We start from the raw sequence: 10,886 nt of genomic DNA on the forward strand, positions 1-10,886 counted from the left end.
TAAGGAACCAGGATGGGGAATCCCAGTCAGGACATGAGTTCAGTTTGGGACATTAGACCATGTGGATGCTTGATTTCGGATATGTTCGGGTTGGTAATCGGCAGTAAGACCATGGTCAACTGGTTTCGGTTCAGCGGCGAGACTTCAGTGAATCCGTGACTTGCTCATAGATTTCTCCAAACGGTTTAGATCAAGGCGGATTGTTCGCAAGATTGTGGAAAGGCCACATCATGGTTAGAATCACGAGTTGATAGGTCATGAGAGACCGGGTATGAGGTAAGATCACAGTTGGTTTTGTAGTGTTCAACTTAACACTGGGTTTGGTGCTGATAGGGCTCGGGTAGCTATTGCCATCTAAGAAGTTCGTTCGAAGGAGGCGACTGTGTGGGAGCCTTTTTAGCTCAGCAACCGGGCCGGAACTTGGTATTTCAGATGACTGGCAGACGAATGGAGACCAATGAGGTCTCAGTGGATTTCAGAAAAACAGTCAAGGGCAGCATGCTATTTCGGATATTATCCGGTCGGGTTGGACCGAAGGGGTAGGTCGAACACCCAGATATGCTCGGCAGTATCCGGTCGGGTTGGACCGAAGGGGTAGGTCGAGCACCCAGATATGCTCGACAATATCCGGTTGAAATAGACCGAAGGGGAGGCCAGCACCCAGATATGCTTGGCGGTATTAGGGTTTTAGGATTTTAGGAATGGATAGGTAACTGATTTCCTGGGTAATGCTAAGTCACTCACAACAGGATTGAATAATCTCACAGTAAATGATTTGACCCTGTTACGCAGCTCTCGTCGGAGTCTAACCGTTGGAGGGATGAATCTGTTACTCGAAGGATTATCTGAGCCTTCTGCCGAGTATAGGTGTTATGTAGTGGCTTATGGTCGGTAATTTTGCTCCGTTCGAGATAGCAGTGTGAGCAGGGACTGGAAGCAATTTGTGTGGTGAGAGACTCTATGAGGATGGTTTAGTGGCAGATATGACAGGGATTCAAGCCAGTGAGACTTCGGCTTCAAATTTCAGGTGAATTAGGGTTGGTTTTGTTTGAGAGATTGAGAATTCGTTCTTCACCGGGTTTAAAGAATTACTCTAAGGATTCATTGTATGATCAGAGTTGGAAGGGTTATAACTAGTTTGCCATCAGTTAAGAGAAGGCATGGGTTGTTTCAGCACGGGCGAGCTGTCGGGAAGTCAGGTTATTATAGATGTCAGGCCCCAGAAGGTAGAAGTGGCTTGCAAGGGTTGAAGGTTAGGGTGTATTTGCGGGATAGAAGTTTCGGTTTGGGGTTTCGACTGTCTTGAGAAGATTGTTATATGCGTAGAAGAATCGTTTGTGTTCCTCAGATCATTCGTTGGAATATGGGTGTTAGTAAGGAGAGATTTCGACGACGAAATCTAATTTAAGTGGGGAAGAGTTGTAACACCCGGTTTTGAAAGTGCTTCGTTACTCGGGGCTGCGGCCCACTCATCAGTTGCCATAGGGTTTAGGGCTTCGAGGAAGGAAGGATTTAGCCCATTTTGAATGTAGTTGCCATGGTTTAAGTGATCCAAGTATGCGGTTGTGTCTTCGGAGGCCAAGGGTATAACCGTAATTTGAGATTTCGACCTTGTAGGGATTTTGGGTTATTGTTCGAGAAGTTTTTGGGCAAGGGTGAGTTGCTAGAAGCGTAGGGCTTCTCGTCATTATTCTGTGGATATAAAGTTCGTCGGAAACGGACTTCGAACGAGGAAGTTATGGTACTTTGAAGGTTTTGGCAAAATTAGCTCCTAATGGAAATACTTGGCAGATCAACCCCATGCATGCAAGGATGCGTGCACGTGTTCAGCTGGGTACGCCAAGTGTAAGCTGGGGTACGCCCAGCATATGAAGGAGGATGATCGCGGGTGGTCATTAAGTACGCCGGGCATACAAAGGGATACGCGGGGCGTACTCCCTTCAGACCAAAACCCTAATATCTCGACTTGTACCCTATATAAGCAACATTATACCACTCCTTAGGTCATTTCAAGTCAGCCACCATGTAACGCCCATGTTTCTAGGCTAGGCACTAATGATAATGTAATAGTCTAGGTCAACCTTTGTAACTTGTTTTGAAATAATAAGATGTATTATTTGATTAATATGTATTTATGCTTAATTATTATAATTTAATGAATTATGGGTAAAAATAAGCGTCGAAAATAAATTTTAGATAAAGCCAATATCTATGAATAAAGTTGTAGTGGTTGAAATAAGGATTCCGGAGATATAAAGAATATCGAAATTCGAGTTATAACGAAGAAGTTATGACCTGTCGAAGTTCCGCGACAAAACCGGCACGGCGCCGAATGACGTAAAAAGTGAGTTTTTGATAAACTACTTTTTAGCCTTGGTGATCTAAATGAAAGTCGTAGTGTTCGTTAAACCGAGAGCGTGCATAAAAAGAACGTCCAAATCTGACTTCGTATGAGGAAGTTATAATTTTTCTAAGTTTCAGCTTAGCAGTGGACAGCTAAAAACTCGAATTTTAGATCGAGTGATTTTTAGCCGACACAACCTAAACGAGAATCGAAGGTCTCGTCAATAGTAGTACATCGGTAAAAACACAGACGAAAACGGATATCAGATGAAGAAGTTATGAATTTTTAACGGATTTTCCTGTCCCGGTCTGTTAAAAATAATAATATTAAAATTAAAATCAAAATTAGCTCATGGAGTCTAAACAAAAGTTGTAGAGCATAATTTTACCTATGCGTGCATATAAAGAACGTCGAAAACGGAGCTCGTATGCGAAAGTTATGGATTTTAGAAGTTTAAGACACAAAATTCGAGAAAAATGCTAAAACCGAGGAATTTTGCATGGCTGGGGTTCGGCCACGTCACCTCGCATGTGAGGCCGCCTCGTGTCCGCCTCATGTCAGTCGCTGATTCGGCCGAAGATGCAGCCCAATGAGAAATAGACGCGACTCGCACCCGTATCGCACCCTCCTCGCACCAAAGGCTCGGCCAACCGGAGTCCAACGCGTGTCGCCCCGTGTCTTAGTCTCGGACGCGCCACCTGCCCCTCTTGCATGCGCGCCACCTACCCTGTCCGAGCCTCGCTGCTTTTGCCGCATGTCCCTTCCTTGTGACAACCCGAACCTTTTTCCATTTCCGTTATCCAAATTCCGTTAATAAAATTTGGATTTTTATTGAGTTTCGTCGAATTCCTTTGGCTTGGAAAATCATTGTTGAGCTTCATATATGAGTCGGGACCAAAACTACACGAAATTTCGAGTTTTCTGTTGATCGAAACAAACACTCTCGGCCGCACTTGGGTTCACGGCCGTACACCCGTGTACGGCCATACACTCGTATACGGCCCATGTCGGGTGGACCCCACCACCGACCACAAAAACCCCTATAAATACGAGACCCTACTCCTCATTTACACTCTTCTGGCCGAACACCCTCTACTTCTCTCTATAGACTCTCGACCGTACACCTATAAAGCACATTTATTCTTTCGTAAAACATCGAAAAACACCATTGGGGATTCATTTCGGAGCATCTAGAGCATGTATTCATCGATTCCAGCACTTTTGTTCTTGAGTGTACGACCGTACACCTTCAAGCTTGTTGACCGCACACTCATCCACGGCCGTACACCTTCAAAGGCCGTACATCCTTCAAGGCAGTCTACGGCCATACACTCCCTTTTACGGCCGTACACACTCCTTAAGTGGTACATTAGGCTGAAAACCCGCTTTCCTCGATTCACTCAAGTCCCGGTAACATTCCTTAAATGAAAGCAAGTGTTTTCCAACACTTTATTTAATGAAATCGCTAATTTAGATACATATATGTATGTAATTGTTATTAGGATTCCGTTAAGTGCCACGTACAACAACTCGAGGGTCTTCGTTTCTAGTTCATTGATTCGACGCTTGCACACAATTAACGGTGAGTTCATACCCCTACGCTTTTATGGTTTTTAAACGTTTTCAGGGGGGATACAAGCCAAATACAAATGATTTTGTGAACTAAAACAAAAGGATTTTAACAAGTATAAAACTTATGCAATTGATACAGACAAACGATTTCCACGTTATATAAAATATTTAGATATTTTATCCCTTTTGTACTATGTTGAGCATAAGGGACACTTTTATTTTTGGAAACACAATTTCATAGTTTTCGGAATAAATTACAAACCAAATACATATCATTTCAAGTAAACTATAATAGGTATAGTTTGGGGTTTTCAATACACAGCTTTTACGAATTTAGAGTTTTACACTGCTAAACATATAAACTATGATAGATTTAGTTTATGATATACAATATTTAATAATTATTTAAGTATAATTATTTCTTTAAGAAGTATACAATGGATCCAAATACAAGAGAACACTACAAAATTACACGTAAACTAGATTATACAGAATTGTGAGAATCTACTTCAAAACTGTACCCTTAGGTGTACTGAATTAAATCCTATCATAGTATAACCAGAGTCTCCTGGAGGGAGAGCGTGAGATTTGTGAATAGATCTATTCGGGACTGACAATCCCACACCTGAACTGCTAGCTACAGTTAGGCAGGCATGCCTGAGGTGACAAATGTCATTTAACCGACACTTGAAGAACGTCGTAAAGGTCACTAGGTCATATCAAGCATGGTTATACGACTCACAATAAGTATAAACTAACCTTTGTTTACAAGATTTCATTCTTCATTAGTTTTATTTTAATTAATAGAACTATTATACATTCATTGGGGGATTTCAGAGATACAATACATGGTTTTATTTAAATAATAAAACTAATATACATTACTGGAGGTAGCCAGGGTTTTCAAAAATAATAATGCTTTAATAATATAAGTATGGTAGATACTTGTACTCTTCGATTTAGAGCAGATAATTCAATAACTTACATCTAGGGAAAATATGGGATTTTCTAGGGTAACCATCAGTATTTTATAAATAATCGGTTTATCATTTCATTCATGAATATTCATTGTTAATTCTGTAATTTCTTAGTTTATGCATCCAAACTATGTATGAAGAATATCCGATAGACCATGGAATGTGTGGTTTCCGCCTCATTTCCTGTTCCTTATTTGGTTGTGGACTTAGGGCAGATCCACACAATCAATCGTCTGTTCGATATTGGTTTATACATAGCTAGTATGAGCTAAGTAGTTATAAAAAGGAATTGGTTAATCATGCATGCAATAAGAAAATACTGGATTTTCTTGAGAAACACTTTCAACAGATATCAAAGGATCAATATAGTTAACATTGTAAGTATGTAGTGAATACTTCAGGATTATGTACATGAGGATCCGACAACCAGTGGAATGTGTGGCCTCCGCCCCATTTCCTGTTCCTTGTTTGGTTGTGGGCTTGGGGCAGAACCACACAATCGATTGTTTGTTCGATATGGATTGTATATGATTTGTATACACTAAGTACTCGTAGGAAGAACTTGTAAGAATCATTTTTACTTAACTACATCAGAAAATATAAGGTTTTTCTGGAGAAACATAATGCACTCTTCGAAAGAATAAAGAACAGTTTTCCAAAACAAAACTCTTATGAACTCACCAGCTTTATGCTGATACTCTTTCAAAACCTACTTGTATTCTCAGGACTTTAGTAGACAGGTACACGCCCGGATTCAAGAAGATGGAGCATAGTAGTTCGAGTCTTTACTTGTTATTTACTTTTGGAGTCAATCATGTATGATTCAAATATAATGTAAACATTATTCTATTAATACAATGGTTGTTATTGCTTTGATTACTATGATTCAATTGTTGTGATACTGTACATGACGTCCTCCGCCCCCGAACATTTCTGCCGTTTCGGTTTGGGGGTGTGACACTTCCTTCAGCTGAGCTCCGAACCTCGCACCTATATAAAGGGGGTGCGAGATTTCCCGGGTAACTTTTGGAAATTAACACTTTTTCACCCTAAACTCCATATTTTTACTATTTCGACTTCCCCCGAAGCCCCGGTATCATTTCCAACACCCAAAATACATTCCGGAGTGCCCGAAGAGCCCAAGAAATTTATCTTTTCGGTTTGAAGCCCAATCCTCGCAAGGCCCGGTTTTTGGGAAAACATCCCGGTTTTATCGGAAAAGATTATTTTAAGAGACAAGGTGCTGCCCAATTATCGTCTTAACATGTGAGTGTATAGTCACTTTCATCTTACACATAGATATGAAGTATTTTATATAAAATACGTGCTATGTGTAATTATATTGATTGTTTATTTGAGATGACTGTTGAATAGATGTTTTATACAAGTTTTAAACTGTATATATGTATTTTTATCTACAAATATGTTGGGTAAAACATGGGTGTTATCTAGCGGAGTATAGATGACGACCACGGACCTTTCTAGATAGTCCAGTGGAACGCTAGCAGGTTCGCAACCTGTAGGTGTTGGTGAACTATATGTTCGCTGGTGTACTCCATCCCCATCATGGTTGCCTTATTTGACATAAATTGATGACGAATCCCTAAAGCAGTGTTGTCACCCCGATGAAAATCCTTAGACTAGGTCCCTTATGATAGGTGTTTAGGGACGTAAAGTGAGGATAACGGGAATGGGTAATCAGGGTTATTGTTGGTTGATGAAATTAATAAATTTATTTTTGGTTGATGAATTTAATAAATTTATTATTATTTGTGGGTTGAAAACCCTATATGCTCACCAGGCTCCCAAGCCTGACCCACTCAGCTTTTTATATTACAGGTAGTGGACCCCGAGCATAGTCGGATGATGATGAGAGATTTTTTGATTATAGGCCAGTAGTTGTAAATAACTGTTGTAAGGCTTATAATGTACTGTTTATGCTTTTGATCTGTATCGGAACATGACATCCCGAGGTTTTGATATAAAATGAAAATATATATTTCTTTAAGAAATGTTTTGATAAATTTTTATCATGTTTTGTTTTGGGGATAAATTCTGCAACATCTTTTAAAAAGATTACTCAGATTTTATTTTAAAAGCATAAATTAAATCGGTCTTTTCAGGCCGAGAAATTTAGGGATGTCACACACCACCCTTTTCACGTCCATGAAACCCTAGATTTGCCTTGGATGGAGCTTGGAGCTTAAAAGAAGACTTGCTAGTGTGTGTACAAGAAGAGGAAGGTGGTGATCTTGACTTTCCATTTCATAGATCCTCATATTCTGCAACCCATTGGAAGGGAGCTTGTAGATCCAAAAAGTTCTCATATTCTGCAACCCATTGGAGGTAAAAAGCTCTGATCTTGACTTTCCATTTCATAGATCCTCTTTTGGGTTGGTTTTTGGCCATTTTTAGCCTTTTGCTTGGTCTTGGTGAGCTATGGTCGTTTTAGGGACTCAAACTTGTAGATTTGGACATTCTAAGGTCCCCTCTCTCATAAAGGTGCAAGCTTTGTGAAGTGTTTGAGTCCAAGCATGAGTTAAGACCATCCATTAAGCTCTTTTGAGCTCTAGAGTCCCATTAAGCCATGCATGATAGTAAAGTTGCCAACTTTACTTGAAAAGTCACTTATAGAAGTCAGACTGGAGAGTTGGAGCAAGGGCTAAAGTGATTAAGTGCTTATTTGGAGAGGGTTGGACTTCAGAGGAGTACGTTGGGCGTACCCACCTGGTACGCGACGCATACTATCCCCAACAGGTGTCACACCCCCAAACCGGAATGGCGGAAACGTTCGGGGGAGGAGGACGTCATGTACATTATCACAACAATTGCATAATAGTAATAAAAGCAAACACAACCATTACATAGATTGAATATAGTATTTACATATTTTCAATACATAGTTTGTATGACATCAAAAATGTATAACAAAAGTATAAAAGAAGTGACTCTAAAAGCTCCGTCTTCTCAAAACCTACGGATGTACCTGTCTACCGGTTCCCTGAGAATACAAGTGGTTTTGAAAGTGTATCAACATTTAAGTTGGTGAGTTCCTAAGTATGTTTTTGTAATGAAATCTTGTCTTTGAATCTGTGAAAATGTTTGTATGTTTTTCAAGAAAATCCAATATTTTCTTTAGTAGTGAAAAGTAGTCTTGGACCTTAAGACCAAAATGTATGTCTGTTACTGTATTTTGTAATTGAATAAGAATATCTTTATTTGTATGCATGGGTACCACCAGCTGTTTTGTATAGTATTGTTTTGTATGAAAACTCTTGTATGAAATCCCTGGATACCACCAGTAGTTATGTATAATAATGTATTGTATGAAAACCTTTGTATGAAATACCTGGATACCACCAGTAATGTATAGTATTGTTCTGTATGAAAAACCTGGATACCACCAGTAATGTATAGTATTGTTCTGTATGAAAACACTGGATACCACCAGTAATGTATAGTATTGTTCTGTATGAAAACCCATGATACCACCAGTAATGTATAGTAGTTTTATTACTTAAAATAAAACCTTGTGTTTGTATTCCCTGGAATCCTACAGTTGTAGTGTATAGTAGTTCTATTAATTAAAATAAAACTAATTGAAGAGTTGAAATCCTGTAAACCTATGGTTAGTTTATACTGTTGTGAGTTTCTTATAACCATGCTTGATATGACCTAGTGACCTCTACGACGTTCTTCAGGCGTCGAAAACGTTATGATATTTATCACCCCAGACCTGCTGGCCTAACTGTAGCTAGCAGTTCAGGTGTGGGATTGTCAGTCCCGTATAGATTCATACACAAATCTCACGCTCTCCCTCCACGAGACTCTGGTTATATTGTATAGGATTTAGTTCCGTACCCTGAAGGGTACAATTGAAGTAGTGCCTCACAACCCTGTATTAACTAGTTTACGTGTTGTGTTGTAGTGTTCTCTTGTACTTGAAACTGTATGTATAACTTGTAGAGTAAAATAATTATACTTAAATAATTATTTAGTGTTGTACTCTTGTATTCGGAAAATAGTATTGTATACCATAAACTATATCTACCATAGTTTATATGTTCGTTTCTGTATAAAGCTCTTGAATTAGTAAAACCATGTAATGTATCCGGAACTATACTTATTATAGTTTGTATGTATGTTCTCGTTTCATGTATTGAATTCTATAAAAGTTCTATAATGTTCCCAAACTTTATTGACCGTAGTCTGATTGTATGTTATGTATTGTACTGAAAACTTTGCAATTATGGTTGTATGTTGAAAACTACCCTTATGCTCAGCATGTTACAAAAGGGATAAAATATCTGAATATTTTTATAAAATATAGTGATTTCTCGGTTTGTATCAATTGCAAAAGTTTTTAATCTGTTTGAAATCGTTTGTATAAAAACACAAAAATCCTTGTGTTTTACTTGTATTCCCCCCTTGAAAACATTAAAAACGATGAAAATGTAGGGGTATGAACTCACAGTTGTTTATGTGTACGTGCTGGACAGTGAGACTGGAAAGATGACCCTCGAGTTGACGTACGTGGAACTAACGGTATCCTAATAATATTTAAACACATAATTGTATTTAAATTAGCGAAACCATTAATTAAAGTGTTAGAAAACACTTGTTTCTGTGTTAGGATATGTTACCGAAAATTGCACAAGTGTTGAAAGGTTTTCGGTTGCAATGAGTTTTCGGCCGAAAACGGTTCTCGGCCGTAAACGGTTTGCGGTCCTGAGCTGTTTTCGGTCACTTGAAGGTTTGAAGGCTGTTCTTGGTGTTCTTGGTGAAAAATATGAAGATTCAAAGGATTGTTCTTGAAGATATGAGTGTTCTTGGATGATACTTGAGAGAGAATTGGGAGTGTTTTCGAGTGAAAAAGTGAGAAAATGACTAAGTTTTCGGATGAAACCAATATATCCGGTTGGGTTTTCGGCCGGAAAGAGGGTTTTCGGCCGCAAAGAGGGTTTTCGGCCGCAAACATTTTGCTGTCACGAGGTTTGCGGTTTCAAGGGAAAAATCTAGGTTTTTCGAGTGTTTTTTATTCCGAAAACTTATATAAACTTATATAAATTTTATTTATATAATTTAACTTATTTTCTAATCTTTACGAACTTAACGAAATAAATAAAGACTCGAATTTTATTTATCGACTTTGACTTTTGTTGACTCGGAAAGTAACGGGTTGTTACAACAGGTGTACGCTTAGCGTACCAGATGAGTACGCAGGGCGTACTCGGTCTGTTTGCCTCACTTTGTTTTGATTGACCTTTTGGGCCTTGGACCATGGACCAGGAGTTAGTTGGGGTAGCCCATTTAATATTTCAGGCCTTTATGGATATTGGCCCTTCTTGGGTAGGTCGATGATGGATTTGGGCCTTATTGGGCCTTGTGGGCCATTTCGGATTCGGGCTTTCTTATGGGCTTGTAAGTACAGGGATTTTGTTGGACTAGCTATAGACATGTATAATGATTCATATTAAAGTAAATGGGCTTTAGGGAAAGGCCCATGTAAGGGTTTGGGCCCAATTTGGAAAATTGGGCCATTAGTGGGCCTTTATGGATTTTGGAGTTTTGGACTTGATTGGTTTTGGACTAGGGTCTTAGTTAAGTATCTTGTGGGCCAGGGGTAAAATGGTCATTTTACACCAAGTATGGATTATGGATCATGGTTTAGAACCGAAATGGTAATTGGGTGATATTTTGGTATTGATAGCTCGACGAGTTGCCAGGACAACAACTAAGGATTTCTTGCAGTGGAGTTCAGCAGCATGAGGTGAGTTACCTTCCAGTAGAAGTGGGTCTAAGACACCAATGCTGGCCCACTAGTAGGTAATTATTGTTGAGATGTGTAACACCCGCAGATTCGGGCTAGTCAATTAAGATGTAATACAACGTTAAAATGATTTTTTTATAGAAAATTATCTAGGATAAATAATCTTAACCAAAGTAATAGTTAGGGTTAACAATTGTAACCTATTTGACGTAATAAAGAATAA

This window comes from Lactuca virosa, chromosome 8 (genome assembly GCF_052849685.1).
Source record: "Lactuca virosa cultivar CGN04683 chromosome 8, Lactuca_virosa_CGN04683_v6, whole genome shotgun sequence".
NCBI classification, from domain to species: domain Eukaryota; kingdom Viridiplantae; phylum Streptophyta; class Magnoliopsida; order Asterales; family Asteraceae; genus Lactuca; species Lactuca virosa.